At 37.7% G+C, this 24,314-nt stretch overlaps 1 long non-coding RNA gene across 1 annotated transcript; it reads right to left on the bottom strand.

Annotated features, from left to right (window-relative positions):
- Nucleotides 1–11,511: 11,511 nt before the first annotated feature.
- Nucleotides 11,512–23,721, bottom strand: LOC144341157 (uncharacterized). The gene is made up of 2 exons (XR_013417898.1): nt 23,437–23,721; nt 11,512–14,074 (listed from the first exon to the last, which is right to left on the bottom strand). It is a non-coding gene; the product is annotated as an uncharacterized LOC144341157 (long non-coding RNA).
- Between the last annotated feature and the right edge of the window lie 593 nt (nt 23,722–24,314).

Raw genomic sequence — 24,314 nt, 5'->3', positions numbered from 1 at the left:
TTCAAAATGCTGCTTGTGACTAACTTTATTTACTGTCTTAATAATGTCCATATTTGTGAGGCAATTTGGAGGAAACAATTCTTTCAGGGTCAGTAAAATTGAGAAGTTTATAACATGATACATTCATTCTATTTCTTTGGTACTGTTCTAGATGCTTTATATGTGTAATTCACTTAAATCTTACTGCAACTCTATGAGGTTGATACTACTATAACAGTTTACAGTGAGTAAACTCAAGACAGAGAAAAGCGAATAGCTTTGCCCAAGGTTCACACAGCTAGGAAGCTAGTGAGTTGGGATTTCAATCCAGCTAGATTGACCCTAGAGACTGAGCACTTAACTGCTGTATTCCACTTTTTATAAACCTGAGTCCAAGACAGGGATGAAGATGCTCCCAGTTTCTCAGGGACTGAGTTCCCACAATGTCCTGGGCTTCACCATGAGCTGAGAGTGAGCAATGAAATGATAGAAACTTCAGATACAAGGAGAAGCAGTGTGACAAAAGCAGGGACTTACACCCCACTTCACACTGGGACCACTAGGACGAACCACATCACAGAGTGTCCTTCTTCAACATGTGGTGGTGGCAGCAGAGAGGAAAAGGCACTGTGGCATGTTCAGTCAGAGAGCACCGTAAGTCCCATTTATTAAATAGGGAATCCTTTCCCCATTTCTTGTTTCTCTCAGGTTTGTCAAAGATCAAATGGCTGTAGATGTGTGGTATTATTTCTGAGGACTCTGTTCTGTTCCATTGGTCTATATCTCTGTTTTGGTACCAGTACCATGCTGTTTTGGTTACTGTAGCCTTGTAGTATAGTTTGAAGTCAGGTAGCGTGATGCCTCCAGCTTTGTTCTTTTGACTTAGGATTGTCTTGGAGATGCGGGCTCTTTTTTGGTTCCATATGAACTTTAAAGCAGTTTTTTCCAATTCTGTGAAGAAACTCATTGGTAGCTTGATGGGGATGGCATTGAATCTATAAATTACCTTGGGCAGTATGGCCATTTTCACGATATTGATTCTTCCTATCCATGAGCATGGTATGTTCTTCCATTTGTTTGTGTCCTCTTTGATTTCACTGAGCAGTGGTTTGTAGTTCTCCTTGAAGAGATCCTTTACATCCCTTGTAAGTTGGATTCCTAGGTATTTGATTCTCTTTGAAGCAATTGTGAATGGAAGTTCATTCCTGATTTGGCTCTCTGTTTGTCTGTTACTGGTGTATAAGAATGCTTGTGATTTTTGCACATTAATTTTGTATCCTGAGACTTTGCTGAAGTTGCTTATCAGCTTAAGGAGATTTTGGGCTGAGACAATGGGGTTTTCTAAATATACAATCATGTCATCTGCAAACAGGGACAATTTGCCTTCTTCTTTTCCTAACTGAATACCCTTGATTTCTTTCTCTTGCCTGATTGCCCTAGCCAGAACTTCCAACACTATGTTGAATAGGAGTGGTGAGAGAGGGCATCCCTGTCTTGTGCCAGTTTTCAAAGGGAATTTTTCCAGTTTTTGCCCATTCAGTATGATATTGGCTGTGGGTTTGTCATAAATAGCTCTTATTATTTTGAGGTACGTTCCATCAATACCGAATTTATTGAGCGTTTTTAGCATGAAGGGCTGTTGAATTTTGTCAAAAGCCTTTTCTGCATCAATTGAGATAATCATGTGGTTCCTGTCTTTGGTTCTGTTTATATGCTGGATTATGTTTATTGATTTGCGAATGTTGAACCAAATGGTGCTGGGAAAATTGGCTAGCCATAAGTAGAAAGCTGAAACTGGATCCTTTCCTTACTCCTTATACGAAAATTAATTCAAGATGGATTAGAGACTTAAATGTTAGACCTAATACCATAAAAATCCTAGAGGAAAACCTAGGTAGTACCATTCAGGACATAGGCATGGGCAAAGATTTCATGTCTAAAACACCAAAAGCAACGGCAGCAAAAGCCAAAATTGACAAATGGGATCTCATTAAACTAAAGAGCTTCTGCACAGCAAAAGAAACTACCATCAGAGTGAACAGGCAACCTACAGAATGGGAGAAGATTTTTGCAATCTACTCATCTGACAAAGGGCTAATATCCAGAACCTACAAAGAACTCAAACAAATTTACAAGAAAAAAACAAACAACCCCATCAAAAGTGGGCAAAGGATATGAACAGACATTTCTCAAAAGAAGACATTCATACAGCCAACAGACACATGAAAAAATGCTCATCATCACTGGCCATCAGAGAAATGCAAATCAAAACCACAATGAGATACCATCTCACACCAGTTAGAATGGCAATCATTAAAAAGTCAGGAAACAACAGGTGCTGGAGAGGATGTGGAGAAATAGGAACACTTTTACACTGTTGGTGGGATTGTAAAGTAGTTCAACCATTATGGAAAACAGTATGGCGATTCCTCAAGGATCTAGAACTAGATGTACCATATGACCCAGCCATCCCATTACTGGGTATATACCCAAAGGATTATAAATTATGCTGCTATAAAGACACATGCACACGTATGTTTATTGCAGCACTATTCACAATAGCAAAGACTTGGAATCAACCCAAATGTCCATCAGTGACAGATTGGATTAAGAAAATGTGGCACATATACACCATGGAATACTATGCAGCCATAAAAAAGGATGAGTTTGTGTCCTTTGTAGGGACTTGGATGCAGCTGGAATCCATCATTCTTAGCAAACTATCACAAGAACAGAAAACCAAACACCGCATGTTCTCACTCATAGGTGGGAACTGAACAATGAGATCACTCGGACTCAGGAAGGGGAACATCACACACCGGGGCCTATCATGGGGAGGGGGGAGGGGGAAGGGATTGCATTGGGAGTTATACCTGATGTAAATGACGAGTTGATGGGTGCAGCACAGCAACATGGCACAAGTATACATATGTAACAAACCTGCACGTTATGCACATGTACCCTACAACTTAAAGTATAATAATAATAAAATTAAAAAAAAAAAAAAAAAAAGAGAGCACCGTAAGTCACACCTTCTTGTTCCCTAAAGCAAGACATGTCACCTCAACAGAAGAAACTAGCACAGCAATCATAAACTTCAGCAGTGGATGTCTGTACTTCCAAAGGGCAGGAAAGATTCAGTACCTCAGCACTAAATGCAGCAGTAACAGATGCCAACACCCAAGGACACCCCACTGGACTCCAGTGATAAACAGGTCATCAGTCCAATGCCTGGAAGGAGGACAAGAAGGAGGAGCAAAAGCAAAATAAATAGTCCCCATATTAGCCAATTAAACTGTAGTGAGAAGAAGGTATATGGAGGTAGGAAGAAAAATAGCAAAGGAAAAAGAAGTTTTATTCACTCATTCATTTATCAATAAGCATTTATCAAGCATCTATTATGCTACAGAAATTGTGCCAGTCACTAGCACAAGAAACAAAGGCAAGCAAGCTTTTGTTTTCAAACACCATAAAGATGAGTAATTAAACTAGCACGTGAAAATATTAGCAGAAAAGATAGGGCAAAATCAAGTGCTGTGAAGGGCATTATAGCTATTTTTTATGTCTAATTTATTTTAAAAGGAAAGAAGAAAAATATTGAAATAAATAGGACAAAATGTTAACTTTTTAAAATAAAATTAAATTTTAATAATTGACATAAAAATTGTACATATTTATGGAGTACATAGTGATATTTTGAGACATATAATATATAGTGATCAGATCAGAGTAATTGGCGTATCCACCATCTTAAACATATATCACTTCTTTGTGCTGGGAACATTCAATATCTTCCTTCTAGCTATTTGAAACTACAGAATATATTGTTGTTAATTATGGTCATTCTACAGTGGTATAGAAACTAGAATTTATTTCTCCTTTCTAGCTATAATTTTGTATCCTTTAACAAATCTTCCTCCATCCCTATCTTTCTCATACCCTTCCCAGCCTCTAGTATTCTCTGTTCTACTTTTTTCTTATATGAGATCAACTTTTTTTAGCTTCCACATAATATTTGTTAACATCATTAATTCTCAGTCATGACTACATGGATGTTTGTTGTATTGTTACCCATAATCTTCTACATTCATTTTTTTCATAGTGAAAATATATGCCAAATAAGTAGCCATGTATTTCAGAAGATTTTATAAGGCAACATCTCTATCTACCATTGCTGCAATTCCCTAATAATGTGTTTTGCTTTGGGGAAGAACCAAATCCTTTTTGGCTTGGAACATTTCAACTCTAAAAATATTTAACTACTGGTAATAACACCTGCAAATCTAGTACTTGTATAAGTACATTTCCAAGATTGGTAAAAAGAAACTATGTTAGAAATGGATAATGTGTGCTGTAGGGATATTGAATAAGAGTTAGTTTTATGATTTGTAGAGTAAGTATAGAAAATATTTCCCATTCAGACACCTAAGGAAGCAATTTCTTACCATGAACATTCTTCTTTTTACAACATTTCATAAACTGAGCAATTGAGACATTCTTTATAGGGAAGTGGAAGAGGAAATGGGCAGCAAACTTTGGAACTCAAAAGGAGCTTTGGTCAGTTTGAATCCCTGAAAGTCAGGTTCATTTTCCGTGCATGAAAGAGAACAAATTCTTTCACTAGTCCTTTGATCGCTTTATGGTTTTGTTGTTCATTCTAGTGATTGTACTAGAAACAAGTTTCACTTCAGCTATGACAGTTAATGATAGACAACAGAAAGGGAAGTAGGTGTGGTGCTGTAGTTAATTATAATGACAAGAGCGTTGGTTGCTATTTATAGCATTTGTTAAACTTTCATCTTTTCAAATTGCTATTTTCATGCAGCAAACTTAAATCTCTCAGGCAAGAAAGTAAGCAACTGCAAGTAATTTCTGGCATTAGTCAAATCTGTAATGACCAAGAAAAACACCTTCTTCACCTTGAAGTGCCACCAGTTACCGATGAGAATATGAAAATAAACATTTACAAAGTAATCTTGCAGTGATCAGTTTTGGAAGATGATGAAAAGGGGAATTATGCTATATGAGCCTATCTGGGAGGCAAAACTGATGAAATGTGAATTTGAGACAATAGACTTAAAAAAAAAATCAAAGCAATTTTATTAAAATGACCTTGTCAGAAAACAATTTGCCCATACCTAATGAAAAGTGTAATTGGTGATAAGACTGACAGCGGCTGAATCTGGGACCAGAAACGCACAGTTGTGATTTTGAAACCTTGGTTTCTAATTTACTGTGAGACTAGAATTGTTATTGCATTTAACTACCGGGTTCCTGTTCTTTAGACACGTTGAGCTCAGTGATGAACTCAGCCCCACAAAAGTGGAAGGAAGAGGAGGTTTGTGAGTGGTAGGAGGATGGAGGGTGGACAGGGAGAGACTGGGAAGACTCACACTTCCGGCACGTGGACACTCACTTGGCCTACTCTTACATCAGAAAGACGAGCTCAGGTTTCTCTTCTGTTAGGCCTTAAGTTCCTTCTTGAGTGGAACCTTTGTTTACAACCTGCTGGACTTCCTTTGAGCATTGTACACAGTATGTCCACAATACATTTATGTTAACTACATCAGCGTTACTAGGACAGTCTGGACAGTATGATCCTAATACAGCTTGCCTACTGATTTGAATAAGTTTTCAAGCCAGTGGCAGGCGGACTGTAGAATGAGGCTAGTGAAAAACAGGGAACTGAACACAAAAGTAGATTGCAGCGGCCAGGGAGCTCAAGTAAGGATGTGGGCAATCATTCTTTCTGGTAAGCAAGTTTGGTGATTTTGTTGAAATGATCTTAAATGTGGTGGTGTTGAGTCCTGATAGTTCAGATATTTTAACAGCTGAGATTTATTTCATTTATAGGTTTCAGTTTAATACCAAATTAAAATATATCTTATGGTTTAATAAGACCAAGACTCTTCTGATGTTGAGAATACTGTGAGTAAAACATGATAAATGATAGAGACTAACATTGAGCTTCTTTTCTCCCAGCAATGAAAGATGTTCACCATATAATATGCATGAGGTCACAATTCTAATACTCTCTATTTGCCCTTCCTTTTACATGAGATAGCATCATCCAGAAAGCTGCAATCCTGTTGTTTATCTTCCTTCTGATTGCAATCATGTATTTCATGCAAGGTTTTATCCTGGACAACAGTGAATAAAAAATGTATCTACTTTTATCACATTCATTAAAGCTACAAATATATATTGCTCACATACTGTGTATAACCTTCTATGGCAAAGGTTGAGGAGAATAAAAACATTTAAAAACTGACTTTACCTTTTTAGGAATTAAGATTATCACCTAAAAAAAAAAAAAAAAAAAAAAAAAAAAAAAAAAAGCTAGCACTACAAAGTCAACAATCCTGACAGACAAGGAATAGAAACACGGACTGCTGTAAGAGGTCAAGGGAGGGTGAGCTCATCCGGCTGGATATTCAAGGAAGACTCCCTGGAAGGAGTAGGGTTTGAGCTGGCCTTAAAAAATGAGCATATGTCTGGGAGTTAAAGAGAAGACAAGGTTTTCCAGGCAAAGAGAATAGACAGTGTTCTTTTATGCGTTCTTTAGAGAAACTCATTAATCTAAATCTAAACTGGATTTACAAAAAACAAACAAACAAACAAAAAACTTCCCCCTTTTCCTACCTCTTAGCCCCTAAAAGGAAGAACAAGGGAAGTATTGATTCAGATGTTGAAAAGTTTAGGGGTATATCCAGCTTCAGATTTGGTTGGAGGCAAATGCCCAAATGCCACTGGGATTATCTGTCTTCATTCTCAGAAGGCTGTGCTCTACAGTGGGGCCTGGAAGCTCCAGATTCATGTCCTGCCAACTCAGCAACCCTACAGAATTCAGGCACTTACATCTTGGGATTGAGTCTCATTTGCCTGACTTGGGACAAGCCTGGCCCTGAGCCAGTCACTGCAGCCAAGGTGACAAAAATACTCTTATTGTGTAACGTAGGTATAACCCCCTGGAATTTGGTTAGGCTGGAGATGGGGGATTAGTGCTACCTTAACCTAACAGGTGATGAGCTAGCTGGGGATAATTCTATTAGAAAGATCTGAGAGATACTCCTAGAAGGAGAAATGGATGCTAGGAGAAATCAAGACAGTATAAATACGTATTCAGAAATGGGTGAGAGGTCAAAGTTTACATAGACCTAGATGTCTGTAAATACAAGTACACATAAAAATTATTAAAATATTTTTGTATTTTCAGATATTTGGTTTACTTTCCATCTGTTTTTTAAATTATTAAACAATCCAGGATTTGAAAACACTAAGTCTACAAACCAAATTTAATGCCAGTTCTCTGTCCCCATCCCTGACCATTATCCTATACCACTCCTACTAAAAAAAATTAAAAAAAAAAAAAAGGTAAATTGAGAAATAGAGCAAAGCACGGGATGTTCTCTGTTGCTCAGGACAGAGTATTAAGAAATCTTTTCCGGGGAATTCCCCATGTTTCAGATAGAATAGAAATTAAGTGGCTGATTCACGCATTCATTAACAATAGGGAGAATGTTCTGAAATACCAATCCATTCTAACCCCATCAGATCCTCCCTAATGCCTATTCTTACAAAACGCCTTGAAATTTCAAGGGTGTTTCCTGGCATTTGTTTTCATCAAATGCTAATGCACCTATGTCACGGTACTTAGTTTATGCACTATGGATGTTGGCACACTTTGTTTTAAATAGCATTAAAGTAGCACCGAATACTCAACTCAGGTGACAATTTTATCCTTTTGTTGTTGCTTTCAAAGTCTACTGTTTTTAGAGTTTCATATTTCAAGCAAATTAATCTATGAAAATTATCAACAGGTTGAAACTGTTGTTGAGAATGTGTTTTCATAATGCATATTTTTGATCTCTCAAAAACCTTCCAAGTCCCTAATTAATTGAGAGATGTGTGGATCAGCAGACTTTACTGCATCTTGACACCAATGATACAGCGAAAGCTTTCCTGAAGGCAGATTTTTTATCCCTTTCGGAAACTAACTAGCTTGATCACCTATTTCTGATTCAGATCCTTCTTCATATTTACATTTACATTCCATACATCTGATCTTTGACCTCAAAATCATTTTAATCTCCTTATTTTCTTTCTCCAATATTCATTCTCCAGTAGGACTTAATCCTTTTATGTATAGCAGTTTCCTCTAAAACTTTATAAAACTTATCACCTCTCTCTCCCCTGCAAAAATGCATGAACACACTAAGTATTGCTTACCATTATTGAAGGTTCTCACAACCACTAATCTCATAGTTACCTCAATATAAAGATATCAGCTTTTGATGTTGAAAAATTTGTATTTTATTTTCCATTTTAAGTACCTTCTTAAAAAATATCTGTGATAATTTTTTTGTCTTCTCCTTTGGCTGACCTGATTCTTGTTACCCCCTCAGGATAATAGAATATAACTCAGAGAAAGAAAAGTACGATGAATCATTCCTTTCTTCCTGTGAGTCTTATTGTTAGGTAAGGGGATACTTTGGACTCTACTTTCTGTGAATTAGCAATGCCAGCAAAAAACCAACCAGTGACACCTAAAGAATACTGGATTGGATATTTGAAGCCTAACCAAATCTCAGGGACACACCAAGAAGCTTGCCTTTCCTCTTATTCATCAAATATTTCTTGAGTGTCTTCTATGCTCAAGGCACTTTGTGTGCATTAGTTTCATTAGTAGTTTGGGCAGTGCCCCACAAATAGTAGGCATGCCTTATGTATTTGTTGAATGTGAATAACTAACATTTATTAATTATTATGTGCCAGGAGCTTTAATTCTCAAATCAACTTTGCAAGATAGATGGCATTTGCTGCCTTGTACGAGTGAGGAAACCGAGGTCTATAGACTTTCAGGAGCTTGCCCATGGTTATGTGGTTGGCAAATGCCAGGGTCATTATGAGCCTGGATCTGGTGCTTTAAACCACTCCATTTGAATTTCAATCCATTGTGGTAGGTATGATTGTTTAGTCCTATTTATGAGATGATGAAGTTAAGATTCCGATTTAGTGAACAACTTACTGAAATGTACCTAGGACAGGGCCTGGATTATGCCTGTGTTTGATTGATTCCAAACCCTGATGTGTAACATCACTGTTGCTTTCTGTGTTGTACTGTGAATCTCATCTATGCAGTACTTCTTCCCCTAATTCTGGCACATCTCTGTTCCCACAGCCATCCATCTGAAACCGCTACTTTGTCACCACAGAACAAAAGTGGTGATGGCTACAAAGACTCTCATTCTCAAGCCAAAGGCAGCCACACAGAGATTCAGCAACATTTCAGACCTCATTCACCATAATCTCTCATCAACCAGTTTCTTACGTATTTTAAACATAGTAGGGTTTTAGTTCTTTGAAGCTTCCACAGCATAGTTTTGATAGAAATTAGGGCTGGGAAGGAGGAAAGCAAGCTTTTTAAGCTTCTTAAGTTTATTTGATTGTATTAATTTTTCCTTGTAGGCTTCATATTTATGATTATTTTTGAAGGTCTCAAGCTTACCAGTGTGGCGATCCATTTTCCTCCAGGTAGAGTGGTGGCTGCCTACAGACAATAATTCTTAGGAAAGGCCTATGTGAGGATATCACTTATTCTGTACTGTGTCATCAATCCCCTTCATCCACTTATGAGTTCCACAGTGCTAATTGTGAGAGTTGATGCCATTATCGAAGGCAAGGTATGGAAACAACCAATAAAATTATGGCTTCTGGCTGGCTTCATGTTTCATGTGTATCACATGAATCCTGAATCTTAAAATGGATTCCTAATAATGATAACAAGACAGGCATGTCCTGGTCTACAAATGTAAAGTGGGATTTAAAGGCATTATTAGATGACAGTAAGCATCAGCCTCACCATTTGGGAGTTAAAAATCTAACCACACACTGATAGAGACAACAACAAAAGGACATAAATAAATACAGTCAAGTAATACACTGGTCAGATCCTTATTCGTCAACAGAAACAGACATTGATTCAGTGAGACAATCTTTCCAGGGCCTGTGAACATGGAAATATCATTGTTCTTGTTAAGTGCCTAACACTAGGCAGGATACTTATTTCACATCTCTAAGCTTCAATATCTTCACTTGTTTAAAGATGGCATTCCAAAAAGCGTGTATGTTTTCAGATGTCAGTCAACATTTGAAGAATATTTTAGGGCTAAATCCAAGTCCAAAGGGACATTTCCTTCTTTCCAATCAACTTTGTCCAAGGATGGGCAAAAATCTGAAGTACAGGGTAACAAGAAAAATCAGGACAGATAATTTAACTAATTTTACCATTCATCTAAAGCTTTCTTCAACATGTCATGCAGCTATAGAATAATTAATAATGAGTATAATCTATTTCTCTCATGGTGACCTATTTAGTTTTCATCATGTCTATCTACTCTTAGAAATGTGAGTACTAGGCTGGGTACTGGGCACCAGCATGGGTGCTCACGCCTGTAATCCCAGTACTTTGGGAGGCCAATGAGGGTGGATCACGAGGTCAAGAGATCGAGACCATTCTGGCCAACAGGGTGAAAACACATCTCTACTAAAAATACAAAAATTAGCTGGACGTGGTGGCGTGTGTCTGTAGTCCCAGCTACTGGGGAAGGAGAATCACTTGAATCCAGGAGGCAGAGGTTGCAGTGAGCTGAGATCGCGCCACTGTACTCCAGCCTGGGCGACGGAGCGAGATTCTGTCTAAAAAAGAAATGTGAGTACTAGAAGCAGATCAGTGAGGTAACCACTTTTCCAACATTAGATATGAAGGTCAAACAAAGGGTATTTTAGTTTATTTTAACTGGGGATTTCCAAAGAAGCACTTTATTTCTATGTTATTTGGAATTTAGATACTGGCTTTTAGATTAGAGACATACTACAATTGTCAATTCAAAGCAAAAAAGTAAAGGCTATAAATGGCATTACCTATTTGCAATATGTTAAACAATATAAAACAAAGAAAGGAAGAAAATCTTCCATTATTTTTAATGACAACAATATGCCACCTACTATATATAAATATAATACTGCCAAACCTTCTGAATTAGTTTTTATGTGATGAGGGTGGATTTAGCCACTCTAGGACTACTCAATCAGCTTTTCTTGTGACCAAACTCATACACGGTCATGTGACACATAACAATGTTTCAGTCAAGGATGGACTGCATATACGATGGTGATCCCGTAAGATTATAATGAAGCTGAAAAATTCCTATTGACACATAACAATGTTTCAGTCAAGGATTGACTGCATATACGATGGTGATCCCGTAAGATTATAATGAAGCTGAAAAATTCCTATTGCATAGTGACATCATAGCCACTGTAATGCTGAGGCACAATTACTTTTTTAAAAAACAAATTTAGTGTACTCTAAGTGCATAGTGTATACAAACTCCACAGTAGTGTACAGTAATGTCCCAGACCTTCACATTCACTCAACACTCACTCACTGACTCACTCAGAACAACTCCCAACCCTGAAAGATTTTTTTTTCATGGTGAGTGCTCTGTAGGAGTGTAAAAGTTTAAAAACTTTTTATACTACGTTTTTATTGTACCTTTTCTGTTTAGATATGTTTAGACACACAACACTTACCACTGTGTTACGGTGGCATACAACATTCAGTAGAGTAACATGCTGTACAAGTTTGCAGCACAGGTTTATAGCCTAGGAGCAATAGGTGATACCTTATACATCCGCTGTGCAGTAGCCCATATCATCTAAGTTTGCATAAGTATACTTTATGATGTTCCCACAAGGATGAAATTGTCTAATGATGTATTTCTCACAATGTATCTCCATTATTAAGCAATGCATGACTATTTATAAGCTAATATTAGGATGTATGCTATAGAACGGAGTAAAGCCCATAAAACCATGACCTAGCACTCACTCGGATAGAGCCAGAGTCACCTGGACAACAGGCTAGGTTTTCATAGAATTCAAACCCAAAGTCTCCTGAAACGTTTACTGAGACCCTTTTGTGCGAGGTGCAGCATTAGACTTTCTGAACAGTGTCGTGCAACAGACAAAGACTTTAACTCACCCACTCACATCCACACATTTAAAAAGAAAAGAAGCCAGGTTTTCAATCATGTCTGTCTCTCTACATGCTCTTTCCTCTGATTCACATACCCAGCACTAAAGAGGCAGAGAGATGAGTCAAATCAGAGCCTTCCAGCAGGGGAAGCTTCACAGATATACACTGTGTGTAGTAGCACAGAATCAGGTCAGAAGGGTCCTGTGCTGGTTTAATGCTCTATTATCATTGTCTTAAAATTCTTAATAAGATTTTATAGCTGGTCCTACCTGTAAGGATAAATAGCACATAGCAGAGAAAAAAGTCTCTTTAAGGTCTTCTTGGGGACACTGCAATGAAGAGATCTGCTTTCTGTATAGTTGTCTAACAGGTAAGTCATCAAATTGATTTCAAGGCATTCTAGGTATTTTAGACAATTTTTCAGATTATTGTCATCTTTCTTAAGGGTAGACAGAAGTGAAGTGTGATGTTTGTCCTTTTTCTCCTAGTAAACTATTTCTCCTAATAATCTGCTTTACAGCCAGGTGCAGTGGCTCACGCCTGTAATCCCACCACTTTGGAAGGCCAAGGTGGGTGGATCACAAAGTCAGGAAAACAAAACCATCCTGGCCAACATGGTGAAAGCTCATCTCTACTAAAAGTACAAAAAAGTAGCCAGGCATGGTGGTGCGCACCTGTAATCCCAGCTACTCGGGAGGCTGAGGCAGGAGAATTGCTTGAACCCCGGAGGTGGAGTTGCAGTGAGCCAAGATGGCACCACTGCACTTCAGCCTCAGCAACAGAGCGAGACTCCATCTCAAAAAAAAACCAACAAAAAACAAAACAAACAAACAAAAACAAAACAAAACTGCCTTACTGATATCTCATACCAAATATAAGCTCTGGTAAAAATGATCTTGCAAACTCTCAAAGCTGCCACTTTTTTTATGTCAATTTACAGCATATGCCCATCTTTTTTCATGCTCCAAAGAACTTAGCAGCTCTTCTCAACTTTAGAACAGTTAATGATTGTAAAGATCTAGTCCACTGGAAATGCAAGAAAACCCCACATTTTCCAAGTTTTAAATCCCTCGCAAATTTTATGGATACAAAAAGAAAAAAAGAGCTTCTTTTACTGGTTTGAAAACGAACAGCACTGTCACCGACAACAGATAATGATCTGCAGTGTCCAGGTCACCACCTGATAATTATTCAGTGTTAACAATTACACAGTAAAGGAGAATTATTTTCTTACAAGGCCATGGCTGGATAAAAAAAAACTATCTGGAATTTAGTGCCCAATTGTATACTGGAAAGCTTGGCTTTACGTACAGGTAGAGGCTTGTGTGATAACATTTTGGAGATGTAGAGAAGTCCTGCTTACTCCAAATTCTTATCTACAACTTGATATTGCATTTGGAATTCTAATGCTGGGATATTATTCTTTTGGGTTAAAAATTGCCTTATTAAATATTCTATGCTCCTTTGTTGCAATGACTAGTAGATCCCCTTTCTAGATGATTGGGGAGACTCAAAGGGGCATGAAAGCAAGTAAAAGACATGCTGAAAGAAGAAAATGGGCTGTAGGAAATAAAACTTTCATCATGTTTTCCTATTCAAGCCTCATAATCTTGCCCCAAACTAAAGTGAAAATCTGTTGCACTGCAAGATCATCACAGGAAGTAATGGCTTTAACATCAACAACATCAATAATACTAACAATATGTACTCTTGAATGTTGTGTATGACATTGTCCCAAGCATACATTTTATGTGTTATCTCATTTAATTCTCAAAATAACCATATGGAGATAATTATTTGTATCAGTTCAAATGCTTTTTACTATAAGAGCTAGAGTTAGAGCCCATTCAAAATGATGAAAATAATAAAGAAGACCTTTTTTTAAAAAATAACCAAACATGCAGAGTTGGGTATTTCTAGAGTGAGGTAATCCAGCAGCTTAGTGATGACATCAAGGTTCTTTCTGCTCTGCCCTCCTGGTAATGTTTAAGGATCGTCAGTTTATGGGTCCAAAATGGCAGTAACTGCTATAGGTATCATAGCTTCATTCAGCATCTAAAAGACAGAAAACAACATGCATTTTAAGAATGAGGACAATTTCCCAGAAGCTGTTCTGTGATTTACCTCATGTCCTATTGGCTTTCATTTCAGGACATACCAATTTCTAAATTCATCATTCTTGCAGTGAATACAATACCCTTGAGTGGCTTAAACTAATCAAGCTTTGCCTCCTGAGGCTGAGACCAAATCCAGTCGTCTCTTTATATAAGGGTGTCCAAAGCCTAAACAAATTAGGAACCGTGTTAGCAAACAGTAGGAGGGGAATGGATTTTGCATAGACAACCTAGTATATCGACTAGACTTAGTTGGTGATGATATCTGGATAGAGCCTCCATCTGTTGGACTATGAAGGTTATACTTTCAGCCACCGTGTGAGACTGCTTGTGTGTGCACATTCATATACACTCCAAATTTTCGAAAAAATAATTTTCAAAATTAAGCACCAGAGTATTACCATCATACACTTAACAAGGAAATCCAAAATGGTTTCTCTATACCTGACCTCTACTAGAAGAGAGGCAACATTTTTGTTCAGCAGCTACAATCTTCCCAGACATCTGTTGAACTCTACACACTGGCGAAAACCTGGTGGGAAATTCTTGCTTGGCAGGACCACCGTGGTCATTGAAAGGAGTCCCCACACCTCTTCGAATAAAGTCAGCAAGAAAGGATTAGGAGAAATCTGGAAGGGTTGCTCCTGTTTAAAAGTTGACCCCATTTGATAATGCAGTGGAGTATGAGACAATTATTAAGTGTTGCGTATCTTTAGCCACATTATTTCCCTAAGGTAATCTTGTTTCTTACTACTCCAGGAAAACTGGTCATTCCCAAACTTCTTAAACTTATTGCAAAGGCAACTTCTAGATTTTCTGCAGCTAATTCTCATAAGCATATATGATATTTTGAAGTTAGATAAAAGGAATTGTTTCTTCCAGAGAAGAAACAACTGGTTTGGAAGAGATAATAGAAATACGTATATATTGCATTCCATATTTGTTTCCCTTAGAATTATTTGATTATTTTAAAAATAGAGAGAATGGTGATGACTTTACCAAAATCTTGTATATAAAGGGAAATAGTTAATGGCAGAGTACATTAAAATCTTAGATTACTGATTCTACCTGATTGGAAAAAATTATTCTTTTGTTTATACAGGCTTCTGTGGAAATGAGAAGCTAAAAATTGTAGCTGAATTCAACTCTTAGTAATATTCTCCAAAAATACATCAAGTAGATAAGGAGGCTAAAAAGCCTTGCCTTCATGAATTAAAAAATTGGAATTTCTAAGAAGAAAATCATTTTAGTTTTCTTCCCCTTCACCTTTGTTTTCCTTTCCCATTCATCTCCACACTCATTCTTTCTTATGTTTAATTGTAACTATGGAGGCAAAAACTAACTGTATGTGCTTTTTATGTTGTCCAAGTGGAGACATTTTTAAGCCAGTTAAGAATGGATAAGAAATAAATGATAAAAATAGAGATAACTTATAACACTATGTTTACATTTATATATGTCCTATCAGTGAACTAAACAATTTTATTTTTGTCTTGAAAAATTGGCTAGATATTTTGTTATCATGGAGAGAGATAGGCTAAATTCAGCCATAAGATTCCAAGTGTATTCAGTGACAAAGAAAAGTTTACCAACTAAAGGATTTACTGTTATCAGGATCATTTTGAATATAAAGAAGAAAAATACTTTTATTATTATAAAAAGCACATCACATTTTTTACACATCAAAGCAGAAATTTTATCAAATAGTATAAATAACTACTTGTCAGTTTATGATTTTGTGAGATATTTCATATTTAGATCACGAATAAGAATAAAAATAATACAAAAATGTAACCAGTTAAGATTTTATTGGGTATAGACTATCCTACAAATATTGTTTTATACACTACTTAAGCTAAATGTGACAATTTGGAAATATAAAAAAATCATAGGAAACCAAAAAGTGGTTTTGAACCCTGAGACTTCTCAAAGAAAGAGAACATTAGATCAGATAACCTTTTTTTCTTTTTCCTAGAAAACTTGGCATTAGAGTGACAATGAAAAAACTGTAGATAGGGAATGATAGAAAATAGACCATGATTTTATTCCCTACCATAAGGGTATAAATGAAAGAGCTGAAGTTATTTCTTATTTTAATATTTTGCTGACATATTATAGCCTGGAGAGAACTCTTAGTAAATATCTTGTTGAATAAATGAATAAATCGAAGACATGAGTTCAACTGTCTCTAGAATCATTAAGACTTTTCCAATGGCTTTTAAAGGAATACTTTAGCATGATATGAGGGTGAAAGAGAGCTCTGGAATGAAACTCGTTAACAAAATTAACTTCATGCCCTGAAACATAAATAAATTGTAATCTGAATTCATTCCAATAAGACAATGGAATGAGATTGGGTCAGTAACATTCAAAGGCAAAAATACTGTGTTGCTAATGGCAGGTATGTTTTTGTTCCTTTCTTTAACTGGTTTCCATTTACCAATTCAATTTCCTGTTAAGTGGAGTGTGTACCTTGGAATATAACCCATGGAATGTGATCCAGGGAGACTCTCTACACCTAATCCTCCAAAATGAGTGAGTCAGACACAGCATCCACGGTAATCTACAAAGAACCCAAACATGTAAACTACCATTGTTGAAATATGACCTACTTAGATGTGTCACCTGTGGCAAGGTAGAAGAACTAAGTAAATAAGTGCATATATTCTATAAATTTTAGAAGATTTTCTATAGTACTTTTAATCTATAGTTGTAAATATTAATGAATGAAACTTTAGAGCATTCTAAGATATATTTGACCATATAATTATTACTTCTACTCTATAGATAGAAACCTAAAGACAACACAAACAGTAGTTCCATTTCAACAATTGTAATTTACATTTTTCAGTTATTTACATATAAATAGGTATGTTTTCTGCTCCACTCATGGACTTGTGTATAGTCTCAGAATCTACTGTTTTTTCCCCACATCCTTGTAATTCTGTAAGTAACAATGGCCACTTTACACTGCTTCAGATACATGCATACTGATACATCTTTACAAACCGAAAAATGTAGGAAAACTGTCAAGAGTAACTGTGTAATGAATGGCAAGAGTTCAGACATACACAAGAAACACACAATGGTGGATTTCCTGCCTCTTTAAAGTTGTCCTCAGGCAAAGGCCTTAGTCATCCACAAGGAGGGAAGCTAGATTAATCATTGCTTGAACTTAGAGCAAGGTCAGGTATAGAAACCCATCACTGCCCTGAAATGGCATAGTGTACAATCTGCTTTGATTTTAATTCAAAACATTTGAAGCAAGTGGTATTATATCCACTGCTTGGCAGGTCAGGAGGTTGAGACCCAAAAAGCTAAGTCAACTTGAGTAGAGTCATGTATCAAGAAAGTGATGGAATGAGACTTCCAACCAGATAGACTACCTCTAGAGTCCTTGCTCTGTTAATTAGAAGACAGATAATTTTTCTAACAACTGAATTAAGCTCAAAAATTCAAAAGTTCTGAGACTTATTCTATAATAATTAAATGACATTAAAATGTTAAATTTGCTGTTATTTTCTCCACATTGGGTTAAAGTTCCTGTTCTCAGAACAGTAAAATATAATCTTGGCTGTAACAAATAAAAAAAATGATATTATATATATAGGTATATATTTTTAAGCATACATAGAAAATGAGCAAATGGAAACAAAAGGAATTGTTTGGTGGTTACCTCTGAGGATTTGTTAGAATGAGGACATGAGAGGGTGAAGAATTTTACTTTTCATCTGAGCGGTTAGTTTTTTCCCATGAGTACATATTTTTAAAAATAAAAATCAAAAAGTAACTATCAACACCCCTGATATTCCTGCTTGTTAAGAAATACACAGTATTTTTGGAGCTGAAGCAAGCTACTTGTAGGAGAGGAATCACTAGATACCAACTTTCACCTGTCCCATGAGAACAGGTAGTCATTGGAAAAGACTTTAAACAAACCACATAGGGTATTTGTTTGCACAAGAAATGATGGACGTACATATTACCAAGGTACTGTATGTTCTAACAAAGAGTGTAATCATATTCATTCCTGGTAATGAGAATAATCCTTTGAAGAGAAACTAATGCTATCACAGTCAATAGACAACGTAACTAGCACCAAGACAATTTCTAAGTAGTATAAATGGAAGCTAAGCAAAGTTCAAGTAAAATTGCAGTATGTGAACTGAGTTTTAGTCCAATTCTATGCATCTCATAATTTCCATGACATTGTTTAAATTGAATGAGTCAATCAATCAAAATGTTTTAATTTAATTTTTTTTTTTGGAGACAAGAGTCTAGATCTGTTGCCCAGGCTGGAGTGCAGTGGCACGATCTTGGCTCACTGCAAGCTCTGCCTCCAGGGTTCACGCCATTCTCCTGCTTCAGCCTCCCAAGTAGCTGGGACTACAGGTGCCCACCACCACGCCTGGCTAATTTTTTTTTTTTTTTTTTTTTTTTGTATTTTTAGTAGAGACGAGGTTTCACCATGTTAGCCAGGGTGGTCTTGATCTCCTGACCTTGTGATCCGCCCACCTCAGCCTCCCAAAGTGCTGGGATTACAGGCATGAGCCACCGCACATGGCCAATTTTATTTTTAATGTTTTATCTATAATATGATACTGGATATGCATGCTGGTGCTTTTAGTGAACCACAGTGGTGACTTTCAGACCACAACGTCTTGCTGGAAAAAGAGAAAAAAGAGTTGTATTTTTTCTGAATGAAGTTTTCATGCTTCCCCCATTCACTTAACTGAGAAAACAAATTGAAGAATCACTTTGCTTCATATATAATCCTGGGTCTGTATTTGTGTCCATTTTATATTTGGTCACTTCTGTAATATTCATGTAAAAGTTATTTTTTCTTAGAGTAAAACTTCTGAGTAGTATCAGTGTAGGCTCCATGCTGTGATGATAAAGACATACTGATTATGTTTAATGATAATGATGCTGATTATGATGCCATAAGACCTGCACTCTATAATAGAAGTATATTAATTTCTAGGTAATCTGACAGCTTCAGGGGACTCTTAACTCCAGGGATCCTCAGGTTCTGGCTTGCCATGATCCTTATATTTAAAATGTATTATCTTGTCTGTAAAGTAGTTGCTTTTCTGTGTTATTCTGCAAAGGATAAATGCTACTAGAATATGGAATATTTCATTTAATTTTAAGTCAGATGTAATTGACAGTAGCTAACATGTTATAGGTTCTCCATATATAGAGACTGAAAAAAGAGAGAAGATATTAATAAAGGCATGAGTGGTTATGGATATACACAAGGTATGATGGTAAATTTTAAGTGTGAATTTAATTGGTCATAGGGTGCTGAGATAAAATATTACTTCTGGGTGTGTCTGTAAAGGTGTTTCTGGATGAGATTAGTGTTTTAACCAATGGACTTAGTAGATGCTTCCCCTGATATTGGTGAGCATTATCCAATTTTTTTGAGGGCCTGAAAACAACAAAAGGTGGAGGAAAGAGAAATGTGCCCTTTTTACTTCCTACTTACCTGTTGAGCTGCAACATATAATCTCATCTTCTACATTCCTCAGATTGGGATGTATACCATTGCTTCCCCTTTATCTAGGATATTTGGACTCATTCTAAATGACATTACTGGCTTTCCTGGGTGTCCAGTTTACAGATGGCAGGTCATAGGACTTCGCAGCCTCCATAATTATGTGAACTGATTCCTCATAATAAATCTTCATACATATATGTGTGTATATATGTATATATGCACACAGAGAATATATATATATATATATATATATATGCCATATATATGTGTGAATCCTTCACTGGCAACCAAGGTATCCAGGTTCTCTCATCAAAATTGACTGGAAGGCTGGAGAGAAGGAAAAACAGTGTGGTGCAGGGGCCCACCTGAGAGCCACAAGGAGAAGGGAAACCTCCTACCCCCAGCCAAGGGAGGCAGTGCGTGAGTGCACTACCCAGCCAGGGAAACCGTGCTTTTTCCACGAACTGTGCAACCCATGGATTGGAAGATCCCACTTAGGAACCCACATCACTGGGGCCTAGCATACCTCCCCTGGAATGTGCAGATTCTTACAGCCTCTCAGCTGAAATCTGCTTAAGCCTAGGGAATTCCCAGGAGGAGGGGCTATCAGCACAGGCTGCAGCTGCCTGCTGTCTAAGCCATTTGAGCTCCTTTGGGGAGGGGCAGCAGTCAGCACTGGGACTCACAACTGCCTAACAAGCTAAGCTCCCTGGGAGGGCGAAGGTCAGCATCCATTTCTATAGCTCCAGGCTGTGCTTTTCCCCTGCTGGAGCCAGGCAGGCTGGAAGGCTTGGTCCCAAGACTTGTCCCCACAGCCCAACACACCCTGACCCATCCTTCCTCAGTGGGTGGGAATTCACAGCAGGATCTCCAATAACTCCAGCCAGATGCTCAGGGACAGAATTTGGATTTCTCTGGGCCTGAGCCCTTATGCAGAGGGGTGGCCACAGTCTCTGCAGATAAGCAGACTTAGCCTCTCCTCCTGGTAGTTCTGAGGAATCCAGGCTGCACAGATGAGTGGGTTTCCCCCAGCAAAACACAACCTCTCCATCAAGGAATAAAGTGCTCCATTAAATGGGTCCTGCTCCCCATGCCACCTAACTGGGTGAGACCTTCCAACAGGGTTGCCAGAAACCCTACACAGGAGCAATCCTATTTGCATCAGGTTGGTGCCCCCTGAGGTCAGAGGTCTCAGAAGAAGAAGGCACACATCTTTGCTGCTTTCCAGCCTCCTTCAGTGGCATCTCCAGGTACGGGAGCAAATCAGATGAATAGGACCTGAAGTGAACCCCCAGCAAACTGCATACTGCAGCAGCCTTACAGAAGAGGGACCTGACTATTGATGTAGCAGGACGAGCCGCAGACAAAACCTCTCAGACATCGAGTTGTAGAAGGAAGGGATTTATTCAACTGGGAGCATCAGCAAGCTACTGACTTAAAATCCGAGCTCCCCGAGTGCACAATTTCTGTCCCTTTTAAGGGTCCACAACGCTAAAGATTTCACATGAAAGGGTCGTGATTGATTTGAGCAAGCATGGAGTACCTGACAGGGACTGCATGTACCGGTGGTCAGAGTGAAACAGAACATGGCAGGGAGTTTCACAGTGTTCTTCTATGCAATGTCTGGAATCTATGAATAACATTGATTTCTAAGTTAGGAGTTGATTTTTAACTACTGGGTTGAGGTCAGGCAGGCCCAGGCCTGGTTTCGGGCCTGGCACCGGGCTACTTGTCTTTGCTTTTACTTCCTTGTCTTTTCTTAAAACAGGTACTGAGTATAAAACAATATGAGAGGGTCTCTCTCTTTCCTCATTTCCCCCCTTTGAGACTCTCACTTTTTATTAGTGGGGGTTCTCACTTATTTTTGCTACTTATGTCTTTATGTAACAGATTGATAGTAATTCTTATAGTGTACTTGTGCTAAAGCATTTTGGTGAACTAACGTAGGGATGAAGCTTTTTTTATCATTTGAAGAAGTACAGGTAGCAAACGAGGGAGCAGTAAGCAGGTTTTTTTTTAACTAGTATAACTTTTATTATAACAGTTTTACATTTTCTTAGTGCTGGGAACTAATTTTCAAACATGGCTCCCTGATTAAGTCTGTGCCACACTTGTACAGGTACATGTGCCAGTTTTGTCATATTTTTAACTATATCTTTAACTATTTGCCTTTGATTATCTATGTGTAGAGAGTAATTAGTAAGGTTAAATTTTTTATAGACCTTTTTTTCAGCTGCTAGCAAGTAGTTGAGAGCCAATCATTTTGACAGATAGTATTTCTTATCTAAGTTTCTTGCCAGGCCAGAATAGTCAAGGCTTGACCGGTTTTATTAGTAATAATTTCTAAAACAGCTTGTAACCATATGATTCGGTTGAGCATGTAGATGGGGGTCCAATAGCCCCATGAGCCATCTTGTGCCTAAGTGGTGGGTCTATAGTATTGCATGATTTTTTTAGGGGGCCATTTATCTTTTTTTAAATTATTTATGGCTATGTTTCGTTTTTCACGGGAATCATAAACTGGGAGGCCTAGAAGTTCACCTGTTTTTATGGGCAGTAAGAAGAAAAATGGCTTAATGGTGCCAATTACACAGCTACCTGTCCACTGATCAGGCAGCTTAGCATAAGCTCTGTGTTCACATATCCAGTATAACCTGGTGGGGGCCGTCCAGTCCCAGTGGAATTCTGGGTGGGCCTAAACAGTCTGCAACTTTGGAAATTTACTGAATGGATTTCTTTCTGTGTAATTGGAACTCCACCATGTAACTGTTTTTGCAGTACCGTTATACAGCTTTTGCCCAAGAGAACTAAGCTGCCCTACAGGATGAGTGAATCCTTTTTCTTCTCTAGCTATGCAATACTATCCAATAATTGAGGCTTTTAGAACCTAAAAATTGTCAGGGTGGTTCTTTTGGGCCAGGAATTCACAAGGAACTGGGTCTGTAGGAACTAATTCTCAGGCTTCCTATGGCCATTGATCTCTTATTACAGTTTTTTTACAAACATAACATGAAGTGACATTTAGAGACTGGGCTACATGCTTGGCTAATTGCAAAAACAAATTTCTGGTTTTTCCTGGAGTCTCTGGTACTGGCACATTTAGTTTATCATAGAAAGTCTGAAATACTAGTTCTGGAGAGAGTTTACGAACCTCCTATTTTACTAAGATATTTACTTTAAGACCTAATCTTTTTCTATTGATGCCTAGAGATACGTGTTCTCTTTTTTTTTTTTTTTTTTTTTTTTTTTTACCTTGGGTTTAAGGGATTTGTAATCATTAATTTTAAGGGGTTGCAGTTTCCACTCGTACAAGAGGGGCTGCCTTCTCCTTTTTGGAGCTAAACAGGATCTTTTTTTATCCTTTTTAAAAGTAGTCTAGATGACACAAGACCAGTAATTACACACATTTGCACATGAGCTTAATTCATGGCAGATATACTTATTTCTTGCCGTGGAAACTTTTTTTTTATTTATTTAAAGAACTGCATTTTGTTTTATGCTGATTGCTATTGATAGTGGCACAAGCATTAAATTTTAGGGTTATATGCTTGAAGACCCCTCTTTCTTCTGTCCTAACTATGACTTTACTTGTGTTGCCTAGAAAAGGACCAGTCCTTAATTTTATTTTAAAAACTGTGATCATAGGAGGCTTAAAATGGGTCATAACATGCATCAGATTGCTTATTTCCTGGGCTATATAACTCGGATAAAATGGCATTATAAAAACAAGTTTCTTTTAGAGTTCTGGTACACTTATAATAACCATAAAATTATAGGACTGTAGCAATCTTTTGTCCTACCTCACTGACTTGATGTATACACTGGGAACAGCCTTCAGTCTGAGGAAGGTCAGTTGAAGTCCTTACTGTACAAGTCCAAATTTTAAGGAAAATGAGTCTCACGATGAGTTTCCTCACACTTTGGCCTTGCGTGGACCAGTCAGCTTCCGGGTGTGACTGGAGCAGAGCTTGTCGTCTTCTTCAGAGTCACTTTGCAGGGGCTGGCGAAGCTGCTCCCATCCATGTACTACTTCCAGTCTACTGATGTTTAAGGATGGTCTCGGAGGTTGGACTCACTAGAATAAACTGAGTCCAATATTTTTACACAGTTATGTTTATATTTTAGGACAAGAATTTACTATATAACATTCTTTTTATATAAATTCTGCCTCTCCCCTTTTCTTCCTTTTCTTGAAAATTTTCAACATAGTTCCTAGTGGGGTGGGCTTATTTGTGCCTGACCCATGCTTTTTTCAAGACAAAATACCACACTCACACCACACACACTCACCACAAAACAAAGAACAGGTAAAGAGGGCACACACACACTTTTATCGTTTATACTAAACCAAAATCAGAATACCACGAAATTCAAAATCCGAGTACCAAAAAATTTAAGTGAAGTCAAAACCAAAATCAAGTATCCAGCAACTCAAGTCAAGTCAAAACCAGAACAAAAGTGCCGATACAGGCACACTGTGGGTGATGAGGTCACGCTTCCACTGAAATGGAGTGGGGCAGGTTCCAAAGACTAGTCTTACCAAGTCAAAGTCAAGTCAAAACCAGAACAAAAGTGCCAATACAGGCACACTGTGGGTGATCAGGCCACGCTTCCATCAAATGGAGTGGGGCAAGTTCCAAAGACTAGTCTTACCAAATTTCAGATGTCTGGACTCTAA

Source organism: Macaca mulatta, chromosome 5 (genome assembly GCF_049350105.2).
Source record: "Macaca mulatta isolate MMU2019108-1 chromosome 5, T2T-MMU8v2.0, whole genome shotgun sequence".
Lineage (NCBI taxonomy): Eukaryota > Metazoa > Chordata > Mammalia > Primates > Cercopithecidae > Macaca > Macaca mulatta.
The sequence above is the reverse complement of the archived record's forward strand: the minus strand, read 5'-3'. Positions and strand labels throughout refer to the sequence as shown.